This window comes from Oncorhynchus mykiss, chromosome 6 (genome assembly GCF_057628025.1).
Source record: "Oncorhynchus mykiss isolate SJ-2025 chromosome 6, ASM5762802v1, whole genome shotgun sequence".
NCBI lineage: Eukaryota > Metazoa > Chordata > Actinopteri > Salmoniformes > Salmonidae > Oncorhynchus > Oncorhynchus mykiss.
The window spans coordinates 6,575,519-6,587,558 of NC_143027.1; the positions used below are offsets into that span (position 1 = coordinate 6,575,519).

Here is a 12,040-nt window from a genome sequence, read left to right on the forward strand (position 1 = left end):
GAGTCATGGGATAACAGAGTGAAACACACAGATAATGTCCCAAAATGAAGAAACACACAGATAATGTCCCAAAATGAAGAAACACACAGATAATGTCCCAAAATGAAGAAACACACAGATAATGTCCCAAAATGAAGAAACACACAGATAATGTCCCAAAATGAAGAAACACACAGATAATGTCCCAAAATGAAGAAACACACAGATAATGTCCCAAAATGAAGAAACACACAGATAATGTCCCAAAATGAAGTAGTACACTATATTGAGAATAGGTAGCCATTTGCTTTAAAGTTAAAACTACATAGTCTGAAATAAACATCCAGAGAGCTTCTGTATTGCCCAAAACCCCCCCTCTATTTACATTAAATGGTTTGGTCCCCAAACCAGGAACAAACGGTAATTGCTAGCAGTGAATTGTGAGTGAGGAGTGCCGGTGGAGCATCATGTCTCAGCTTCCTAAAGAAACATCTGTCTTCCAAAAATGAAAAGGAAGAAAAGACAGGAGAGAGAAAAGAAAAAGGCGACAGTATGTCACCCAATTTTTCACAAAAGAAGGTGGGTGAACCAGCCCTGTCTCCCCATCCCCCTGAACCAGCCCCGTCTCCCCATGCCTCTGAACTAGCCCTGTCTCCCCATGCCTCTGAACCAGCCCTGTCTCCCCATGCCTCTGAACCAGCCCTGTCTCCCCATCCCCCTGAACCAGCCCTGTCTCCCCATGCCTCTGAACCAGCCCTGTCTCCCCATGCCTCTGAACCAGCCCTGTCTCCCCATGCCTCTGAACCAGCCCTGTCTCCCCATGCCTCTGAACCACCCCTATCTCCCCATGCCTCTGAACCAGCCCTGTCTCCCCATGCCTCTGAACCAGCCCTGTCTCCACATCCCCCTGAACCAGCCCTGTCTCCCCATCCCCCTGAACCAGCCTTGTCTCCCCATCCCCCTGAACCAGCCCTGTCTCCACATCCCCCTGAACCAGCCCTGTCTCCACATCCCCATCCCCCTGAACCAGCCCTACTCCCAACTGAAGAAGGAGGTGAGCAGCATTGGGTTGAATGACATGTCAATTGGCATAATTGCAGGTACTGCAATGCACTGTGGACAGGAATGTGATTATCCTGTCAGGAAAAATCTCACTTGACACAGAGGCAGCCAATATCAGAGCCTTAAAAAGGAAGAGATGCAGGCTCTTAGAGATGGATGGGAGTCTCTCCTGTCTGAGGCAACACTGATTGCCACGCAAATGGATGTTTCACCTCAATTTGATTTTATCTTTAGCATGGAACACTGCCGCCAGAGGAAAAGGAAGAGATTCCATGATGAGACCTCTCAAGAAGAGACGGCTCAGGACAGTGGAGCAATGGTGTTTTGGAACAGTGTTTTTGTTACTGCTATGGACGACATCATAAGTGACCTGGACACTTGGTTCCAGAACACTGCAAAAAATTGTAGAATAATTTCCTGCTGTTCTGAAAGTTGGGCAGATTAGTGAGGATAAAGTCCTCTCTGTGTGCCAACCACTGATCATGAAGTACTCCAGAGATCTTACACCTGAGTTTCAAAATGAAGTTAAACACCTGAGCACTGAATATACTGCCACTTTCCCTCCTAACCTGTCCCCTCTGGGTCTCCTGACACCTGAGCACTGTATATACTGCCACTTTCCCTCCTAACCTGTCCCCTCTGGGTCTCCTGACACCTGAGCACTGTATATACTGTCACTTCCCCCTCCTAACTTGTTCCCTTTTGGTCTCCTTAATGTAATTTGTAAGATACAGCTGCAAAGCATTTTGGGAGAAGTGTGCATTGCTTCAAGTATGTTTTGTACAATGCCTGTGACTGTTCCTGGTGGCGAGAGAGTTTGTCAGTAAGCTAAAACTGATTAAAAAGAACTACTTGAGGTCCACTATGTCCCAGGACAGGCTTTGCAGTCTTGCCATGCTGTCCCATTGAACGTCAATTAGCTAGAAAGCTGGACTTCAAAGACTTGATCAGTGACTTTGCTAGCAAGAAGGCTGGGCGCTGGGCTCTTGGTGAGTAAGGCTGAGCGAGGGCCAGTGATAACTGTTAAATGGCACGACGATGGATATTGGATCACTACACACATGATGCCCACTGGCTGAGAACAAGACTGAGAACTGAGATATATCTCAAAGTAATGGCTGGATTTACCATAACATTTGTTGTGCACAATCAAGACCCCAAGTGGAAGAAACCTGTTGGTTTGGTGACCTCTTGACCTTTTCCTCTAGCGCCACCATCAGGCCTTTTCAATTCCCATTGGGTTTGTGTTTTCCATCTGCTTATTTTCTAGTTGGTATGTAAACTTACTTCAAAAAATGTGCTGCTGATTTTATTATTTTGTTTGTTATATCGTTCAACCGATGATAATGTTCATTTATTTTAATTATAAGAGGTTAGTGTATATTCAAGTTAAATTTATTTTAAGTTATTCATTCATGTTAAGAGAAGTTTTCAGTGTAAGAGTGTAAAAAATGGCACATTTCTTATAGAAGGTCTTGCATCAAATAGTGAATTCCACTGTATGCAGAATGTTGCATGCATGTCTGCACAGCGTTACATTTTCACAGCTCACTGTCAGTTAACATCATACAGTAAATATTGGACTACAAGAGAGTTGCAAGGCTGCAAAAGGGAGAGTTATTTAAGGCTTTGAAAGTGTCGATTGGGTTCTGGAGGTGTGTGGTTAGAGCTGTTGCGTAGGGTTGGTGTGGCCTGTGGTGGTGGGGTCCAATGTGATATCTTTTCATGGGGCCCACAATCCCTGGCGGCGCCCCTGCCAGCAGGCCTTGTCTGGGTAAATATTAGCCTAAACTCAACACAGGCAATGGATAGAGTGAACCGGACCAACACGTGGCTAACGCCCCAAAACCTACATCCCATATTGAGGCCAGGTTGAAATGTTTTTCCAGTAATATTAGCATTTTCAAGAAAGTAAACATAAAAATGTCTCAAACTTGATGAAAATGTATATTTTCTTTAGTTAATCATACTACCGTCAACTACCTTCGTCAACATTTTCATAAATGTTAACCCCTTTATAATGGACATACATCAATACTTTTAAAAGCTCACTTGATTAAATTACACATCATTGTTTAACTTACTTTGAAAGAGCTGGTGATTGGGTCCAGGCATCAGTGTATTTGTCTTCAACTGCCATTTCCTGAACGTCAGACACTTCCCACATGCCAACTGATTTTTTTTCTCAGCCTCAGAAACATCTGCATCTACTACATGTTGTGTGGTTATCTTTAGATACAGTATTTTCCCCCATACTGGTCCAGAGGGAATTGTTGATAAAGTATGTTGTCTGTGTAAAAAAAAATAATAATTCTAGATAACATTTTCTTTGAATTTCTCAGCATGTCTTTAGTATTTTACTGATAGAAAGATGAAAACAAGTCCGGTCCTCGAGCATCTTAACAAATTTAAACCAAAATATCTAGGCTGACTTCAAATCATCCGACGTCCAGAAAAATGGATTAGCCTGATATGCAAATACATGCATATGAGATATTGCCTCATTTGCATATTTTAATAGCATACTTCAGAAAATGTTTAATTCAGAAAATTATTATACTTGGTGTCAACATTCAACTGGTAAAAGTTGATTGTGATATGATAAAGGGTAAAGAATTACCCTATGAGGGTGTGGTGCCTGGCCTTAAACTCTGTCATACTTCAAACTGGTAATCCCCCAGCTCTAACATGACACACATAAACTCACACATGCCGGCCAGTCCGGGATGCACACACATACACATTCTCTGAATGAGTTCCACTGAGTACGTTTTCCGCCCTGGTCTTAATCTTTTGTTGGGCAGATTCTGTAGACTGAAGAATCTATAAGGACTGAGAGTTTCCTTTTGCGAGGGTGGAGACTTCACAAACTGACCTAACTCTCAACTTCTAATAGGCTGACTACACCGAGCGCGAGTGTTGCAAAATAAATGTAGAAATCTATGTTATTCAATTATTGCACCCACACTGCTAGCGCGTGTCAACGAGCGTCTGCGTTGCCAAGGGTTAAAATAGAAGTCAGTTATATTCCTGATGCAGATCGCGCTGCAAGTCCTGCCTCTCCCATCTCCTCATTGGTTTATAGAAGCAGGTAGCCATGTGCCATCTCCTCATTGGTTATACCTACGTGGGTGACTGAAAGACGAACGAGATATAAAGTCAAGAGAAGAAAAAGAAAAAGGAGGAGAGATGACTAGAAACGATTCGGTTGACCGTTTTATGTGTGGATTAATTGGCGGAGTAGAGGACCTTGTGCATTTCCGGTAAAATAACTCAATGTTTATATCCCATGACAAATTAGCTAGCAACAGCAAGCTAGCTAGCTAAATTGCCATAAATATTTTAATGCTTTTCGACCTGTCCCCACATATGACTGACCCTGTAAAACAACACCTATCATACTACTATGACTGACCCTGTAAAACAACACCTATCATACTACTATGACTGACCCTGTAAAACAACACCTATCATTCTACTATGACTGACCCTGTAAAACAACACCTATCATACTACTATGACTGACCCTGTAAAACAACACCTATCATACTACTATGACTGACCCTGTAAAACAACACCTATCATACTAACTACTATGACTGACCCTGTAAAACAACACCTATCATACTACTATGACTGACCCTGTACAACAACACCTATCATACTAACTACTATGACTGACCCTGTAAAACAACACCTATCATACTACTATGACTGACCATGCAAAACAACACCTATCATACTACTATGACTGACCCTGTAAAACAACACCTATCACACTACTATGACTGACCCTGTAAAATACCACATTACACTGCATCTATCCAGTGTATGTGACTAAATATATATTTTGTATAATCATCATTAGCAAACAGCCAGACCCTAAAGTTAGTGTGTTTTACACACCACACACCTCCACCACACCACAAAGGTTAACATCAAATCTCTACAACACAACCAACCACACACCATATATTCCTATTTTGAGTCAAAGAACATACAGACTTTATGGAAAGGAAAAGCTACAGACAAAGGACATCCTTCCTCCCCTCCCCCTCTCCCTGCCTCCCCCTTCCTCCCCTCCCCTTCTCCCTGCCTCCCCCTTCCTCCCCTCCCCCTCTCTCTGCCTCCCCCTTCCTCCCTCTTACATCATCAGGACTATACTTCCAGGAACAGGGCTGGGATTCAGAGCAGACCTCCCCAGAGAAGCTACAGAGACAGCCAGCGAGGGGTGTGGTGGAGATGGACATCATTACCGTAATACCCTCTATAGTATTGTGTTTAGAGTCAAATGTTAGGAGCCAGAATGGCATTTACAGACAATCGTGTGCCTTTGAAATGAAACAAAGAACCTCTCTCGCTTTTAGACTTAATTTCTTTGTGTTTTTTTATTTTTATTTTCTGGATTACTCGAAAGTCTTGATTGTTTGTTGTTGCTAGTAGTGTGTCCAATGGTTACCCTGTCTAAGAAAGTCCCCATATATATACGACGGGATGTCACTAGCAACCTCGTCCCTAACCTTCTCCATGTCTCTTTCCTCCCTCCCTCCTTCTCTCAGCCTTTACACTGCTTTATGAATGTCAGATGTACTTGTGTGTGTGTGTGTGTGTGTGTGTCAAAGCTTCTCTGTGATTGTGTGTGTGTGTGTGTGTGTGTGTGTGTGTGTGTGTTCACTGACTGAAAGAGCCTTTGTCCTCCTCACACAGAGACACACACCACCATGGTCCGGCCCGGGATGCAACGCCTGGCCCGGGATGCAAACCCACGTTCACAACAACCCACGTTCACAACAACCCACGTTCACAACAACCCACATTCACAAGAACCCACATTCACCACAACCCACATTCACCACAACCCACATTCACCACAACCCACATTCACCACAACCCACATTCACACAACCCACATTCACCACAACCCACATTCACCACAACCCACATTCACAACACTAACGTACACAGTCAATCGTACTAACTAACCTGTGTGTGTGTGTGTGTTCCTTAGGCAGGACAGCGTACATCCACCCCTATTTCCTCTGTCATTGGAAACAACGGAGCGTTAGGATCACTCACTGATCTCACTGGCTAAAAACAGAACAGGAGTCACACCGTCTCTGATCCCTGATCATGTGTGTGTCAGGGCTAAAGACAGCACATCACCCTCTCTGATCCCTCCTCTCTTCCTTCCCTTACCGGCCTATAGGAAGATTACTCTCTTTACGTAGCATAGTAAGCTTGTTGTACAAGTAGACCTCTAGTGGAATGTCAACTAAGTGTACTGTAGTGTAAACACAGGTAAGTAGAGCCTGCAACTTCACTCTCTGTCCGCAACGCAGGGTGGATGTTATATCTGTGTTCTGTAACGTCGTCTTCACATTCTGTAGACTGTCCCTGGGGGTGTACATGATCCCTGCTAGTGTCCTGTCCCTGGGGGTGTACATGATCCCTGCTAGTGTCCTGTCCAGGGGGGTGTACATGATCCCTGCTCATGTCCTGTCCCTGGGGGTGTACATGATCCCTGCTAGTGTCCTCTCCTTGGCGGTGTACATGATCCCTGCTAGTGTCCTGTCCCTGGCGGTGTACATGATCCCTGCCAGTGTCCTGCCCCTGGCGGTGTACATGATCCCTGCTCGTGTCCTGTCCTTGGGGGTGTACATGATCCCTGCTCGTGTCCTGTCCCTGGCGGTGTACATGATCCCTGCTAGTGTCCTGTCCCTGGCGGTGTACATGATCCCTGCTAGTGTCCTGTCCCTGGTGGTGTACATGATCCCTGCTAGTGTCCTGTCCCTGGCGGTGTACATGATCCCTGCTAGTGTCCTGTCCCTGGCGGTGTACATGATCCCTGCTAGTGTCCTGTCCCTGGCGGTGTACATGATCCCTGCCAGTGTCCTGTCCCTGGTGGTGTACATGATCCCTGCTAGTGTCCTGTCCCTGGCGGTGTACATGATCCCTGCTAGTGTCCTGTCCCTGGCGGTGTACATGATCCCTGCTAGTGTCCTGTCCCTGGCGGTGTACATGTACATCAAGCTGCCTCATGCTAAATAAACAGGAGACAGGCATATTTATTTTACTCACCTCCCTATAGTCACCCGTCTAGTGTCCTCCCTATAGTCACCCGTCTAGTGTCCTCCCTATAGTCACCGTCTAGTGTCCTCCCTATAGTCACCGTCTAGTGTCCTCCCTATAGTCACCCGTCTAGTGTCCTCCCTATAGTCACCGTCTAGTGTCCTCCCTGTAGTCACCGTCTAGTGTCCTCCCTGTAGTCACTGTCTAGTGTCCTCACTATAGTCACTGTCTAGTGTCCTCACTATAGTCACTGTCTAGTGTCCTCCCTATAGTCACTGTCTAGTGTCCTCCCTATAGTCACTGTCTAGTGTCCTCACTATAGTCACTGTCTAGTGTCCTCACTGTAGTCACTGTCTAGTGTCCTCACTATAGTCACTGTCTAGTGTCCTCACTGTAGTCACTGTCTAGTGTCCTCACTATAGTCACTGTCTAGTGTCCTCACTATAGTCACTGTCTAGTGTCCTCACTATAGTCACTGTCTAGTGTCCTCACTATAGTCACTGTCTAGTGTCCTCACTATAGTCACTGTCTAGTGTCCTCACTATAGTCACTGTCTAGTGTCCTCACTATAGTCACTGTCTACTGTTCTCACTATAGTCACTGTCTAGTGTCCTCCCTATAGTCACTGTCTAGTGTCCTCACTATAGTCACTGTCTAGTGTCCTCACTATAGTCACTGTCTACTGTTCTCACTATAGTCACTGTCTACTGTTCTCACTATAGTCAGTCTAGTGTCCTCCCTATAGTCACTGTCTACTGTCCTCACTAGTCACTGTCTACTGTTCTCACTATAGTCACTGTCTAGTGTCCTCCCTATAGTCACTGTCTACTGTCCTCACTATAGTCACTGTCTACTGTTCTCACTATAGTCAATGTCTAGTGTCCTCCCTATAGTCACTGTCTAGTGTCCTCACTATAGTCACTGTCTAGTGTCCTCACTATAGTCACTGTCTACTGTTCTCACTATAGTCACTGTCTGCTGAAATCGTAGCAAATCAAATCAAATGTATTTATATAGCCCTTCGTACATCAGCTGATATCTCAAAGTGCTGTACAGAAACCCAGCCTAAAACCCCAAACAGCAAGCAATGCAGGTGTAGAAGCACTGTGAGCTTATTAGAATATCTGTCAAGAGGTCTGGACTTTATAAGGCACATGTTTTATAGCACAGCTGTTACATTAAGGCAGAGTTACTGCTTCAAGACCCTCTATTAGCCTCGTATTAAATATGAACACTGGCAGATGCTCCAATCTTCCAGAGACAAGGAGTTTTGGCCATATGCATGTGTCTAAGGTGGCATTCCAAAATGGCAGCCTATTTGACCACGGGCCATAGTGCACTTCCTCAACAAAAACAAAGGAGCTGATCGTGGACTTCATGGGTACAGCAGGGGGAGCACACCCCCTGTCCACATTGACAGGGCTTTTCACCCACAGAGAAGGTGAAAATAATTATTGGTGTACACATCACTGACAATCTGAAATGGTTCCACCCACACAGACATTGTGGTGACGAAGACGCAACATCGCCTCTTCAACCTGAAGAGGCTGAAGAAATTTTAGCTTGGCCCCTAAGACCCTCACAGACTTTTACAGATGCACCGTTGAGAGCATCCTGTCGAGCTGTATCACCGCCTGGTACGGGAACTGCACCGCCCGCAACCACAGGGCTCTCCAGAGGCTGGTGCAGTCAGCCCAACGCACCACCGGGAGAACACTGCCTGCCCATCAGGACGTCGACAGCATCCGGTGTCACAGAAAGATCCAGAAGATCATCAAGGGCCTTCAAGTTTGTGGATTCGGCTATTTCAGCCACACCCGTTGCTGACAGATGTATAAAATCAAGCACACAGCCATACAATCTCCATAGACAAACATTGGCAGTAGAATGGACCATAGTGAAGAACATCAGTGACTTTCAACGTGACACCGTCATAGGATACCACCTTTCCAACAAGTGAGTTTGTAGAATTTACTGCCCTACTAAAGCTGCCCTGGTCAACTGTAAGTGCTTTTATTGTGAAGTACAAAACGTCTAGGAGCAACAGCGGATCAGCCGAGAAGTGATAGGCCACACAAGCTCACAGAACGGGACCGCTGAGTGCTGAAGGGCGTAGCACGTAAAAATCGTCTGTCCTCGGGTTGCAACACTCACTACTGTTTTCCAAATGGCCTCACTTCACCATCTGGCAGTCCGACGGACAAATCTGCTCCAATACATAGCACCAACTGTAAAGTTTGGTGGAGGAGGATTTTTAATATATATGGCTGTTTTTCATGGTTTGAGCTAAGCCCCTTAGTTCCAGTGAAGGGAAATCTTAACGCTGCAGCGTACAATGACATTCTAGATGATTCTTTGCTTCCAACTTTGTGGCAACAGTCTGGGGAAGGCCCTTTCCTGTTTCAGCATGTCAATGCCCCCGTGCACAAAGTGAGGTCCATACAGAAATGGTTTGTCAAGATTGGTGTAGGAAAACTTGACTGGCCTGGCCAGAGCCCTGACCTCAACCCCATCTAACACCTTCGGGATGAATTGGAACACCGACTATGAGCCAGGCCTAATCGCCCAACATCAGTGCCGGGACAACTCCATATTAATGCCCATGATTTTGGAAGGAGATGTTTGACGAGCAGGTGTCCACATACTTTTGGTCATGCAGTCATATACACACACTCCAGACTCCAAAATGCCTCGTCCTAATATTTATATATGCCTTACTTCTATTATTTTGTGTGTACTGTTATGTTAGATATTACTGCACTGTTGGTGCTAGCAATATAAGCATTTCGCTGTGTATGCAGTAGTGGAAAAAGTACCCAATAATACTACCCGAGTAAAAGTCTAAAAGTATTTAGTTTTAAATATACTTATGTATCAAAAGTAAAAAATAATTTCAAATTCCTTTTATTAAAAACAAACCAGGTGGCACTATTGTCTTGTTTTTTTAAATTTACACACTCCAACACTCAGACATGCTTTACAAACAAAGCATTTGTGTTTAGTGAGTCCACCAGATCAGAGGATGACCAGGGATGTTCTCTTGATAAGTGTGTGAATTTGACCATTTTCCTGTCCTGCTAAGCATTCAAAATGTAATGAGTACTTTTAGGTGTCAGGCAAAATGTATGGAGTAAAAAGTACATTATTTTCTTTAAGAATGTAGTGGTGTAAAAGTAAAAGTCGTCAAAAATATAAATAGTAAAATACAGATACCCTAAAAAAAATATTTAAGTAGTACTTTAAAGTATTTTAACTTAAGTACTTTACACAAATGTGTGTATGGACCAATAACATTTGATTTGAGAAGTAGCGCGCTATGTTGGGATATAGGGTGCCCTTTGCCTTATCCTTTACCCCCTTCAGTCACTCAGTCTGTTTCTGTCTCAAAATACTGAAGAGATTTGATTGTAATCTTCTCCTTCTATAGAGCCAGGACAAGTGGGAACTTGATCTGAACAGGGTGGAGACAGAGTTAAACCGCAGCCGGGCTACTAGAGGCCTGGGGCGAGTATAGGAAAATATCTAGACATACGTGACATATTTACACATTTGAAGCCTATCATTGTAATGATTGCCTCGCTCTGTCTGTGTTGAGCGGAATCAATTCGGGACACTAAACTTCAGATTAGCCAGAATGAAGATGGAAATATTTGTATACGTATAAAATACTTGTTTCCCCGGGGATTCGATCTGGCAACCTTTCGGTTACTGACCCAACGTTCTAACCGCTAGGCTACCTGCAGCCACTGATATCCGGGTTGCATAACTGGAGCATAGGCAACACAGACAAGCTTGGTTGCATCTCTCGCTCATCGGGATTTATTGGCATGGTAAACATGTTAACATTGTCAAATGAAGTGATATAGATAATAAACAAAAATTAAATGAACAATCAGAAATGAACAGTGAACATCTTTCTCTCTTTCTTCTGTCAAGCTTATCCAATGCAAAAGCAGGACTGAACACTAGCCGATATGACCACTAGCCGATATAGGTGAAATAATAAGCATTTTCATTTGTAAAGCATTTTCTACTACTCAAGGCGCAAAATAATAACACTACTAATAAAAACAATCCAAAACACAGAAGAACACAGACAACAAACAAAACTATATACAGGTGGACATGAGAACAGAATTAGCAGAGGTTCTTGAAAGCTTTACTGAACAGCACGGTCTTGAGCTGTGCCATAAAGGAGAACAGAGACTCTGAAATCCTAATAGTGTCTGGAAGTGCGTTCCACAGCCGCAGAGGCGACAATAAAAACGCGACAATAAAAACACGACAATAACAACACAACGCAGTTAGAGAGACAAGAGCAGAGCACAAGAACAAGCGCTGCTTTGTTGTCACAAGTCTCAACATAGGGTATGCTATCAGAAATAGTCTGAGTATTTCACGTAAATACATTGCTTAGGCTAATATAGAGCATCTATAGGCTGGGTCATTCTACGAAATTATTCCATTTGCGTCCCTTTAGAAATTGTGCAACAATACTTCCATTTTCAAAAAGCCTGTTATATTCAATGAAGTGCCCTTTCATATAGACCACATGGCGAATTCAGCACCAACACCAAGATCGAAACGACTATTGTTGGGAGACAATTTTGTAAAGGTTTATAGCAGATCGAGGCCCGTTTCATGGCAACGTATGATTCCTTCACAGAAAGGTTAGGCTACAGACTAAGATCCGCTACTGATTACGGTAGTCTAAAATGCATCCGAAGCGATATAGGCCCATTATCAATAACGACATTTTTTGTTGCAAGACAGGTTTTTGCTGTTCCTTTACCGTTATGGTGCTACGGCGTGATTTTCCAGCTTCCGATGTGATGCTGTCCAAGCAATACTGCATTGCTTCTCCCCTCTCCCTCTCTTACCATTATATCACAGCCTTCTACTAGAAAGACACGAAGGCGACTATACTTAC

General features: G+C 44.1%; 1 protein-coding gene across 5 annotated transcripts in view; it reads right to left on the reverse strand.

Annotated features, from left to right (window-relative positions):
• LOC110525077 (AP-4 complex accessory subunit RUSC2) overlaps positions 1–12,040 on the reverse strand; it is a 55,450-nt gene that overhangs the window by 43,150 nt on the left and 260 nt on the right. For 2 of the 5 annotated variants that reach the window (XM_090236892.1, XM_090236890.1), the window contains exon 2: positions 3,126–3,331. The exons of 2 other annotated variants lie outside the window; for them this stretch is intronic. The gene's annotated coding sequence lies outside the window, so the exon portion shown is untranslated. Of the gene's footprint in view, positions 1–3,125; positions 3,332–11,902; position 12,040 lie in introns of those variants that run through there. One more of the 5 variants, XM_090236891.1, reaches the window with a different exon arrangement.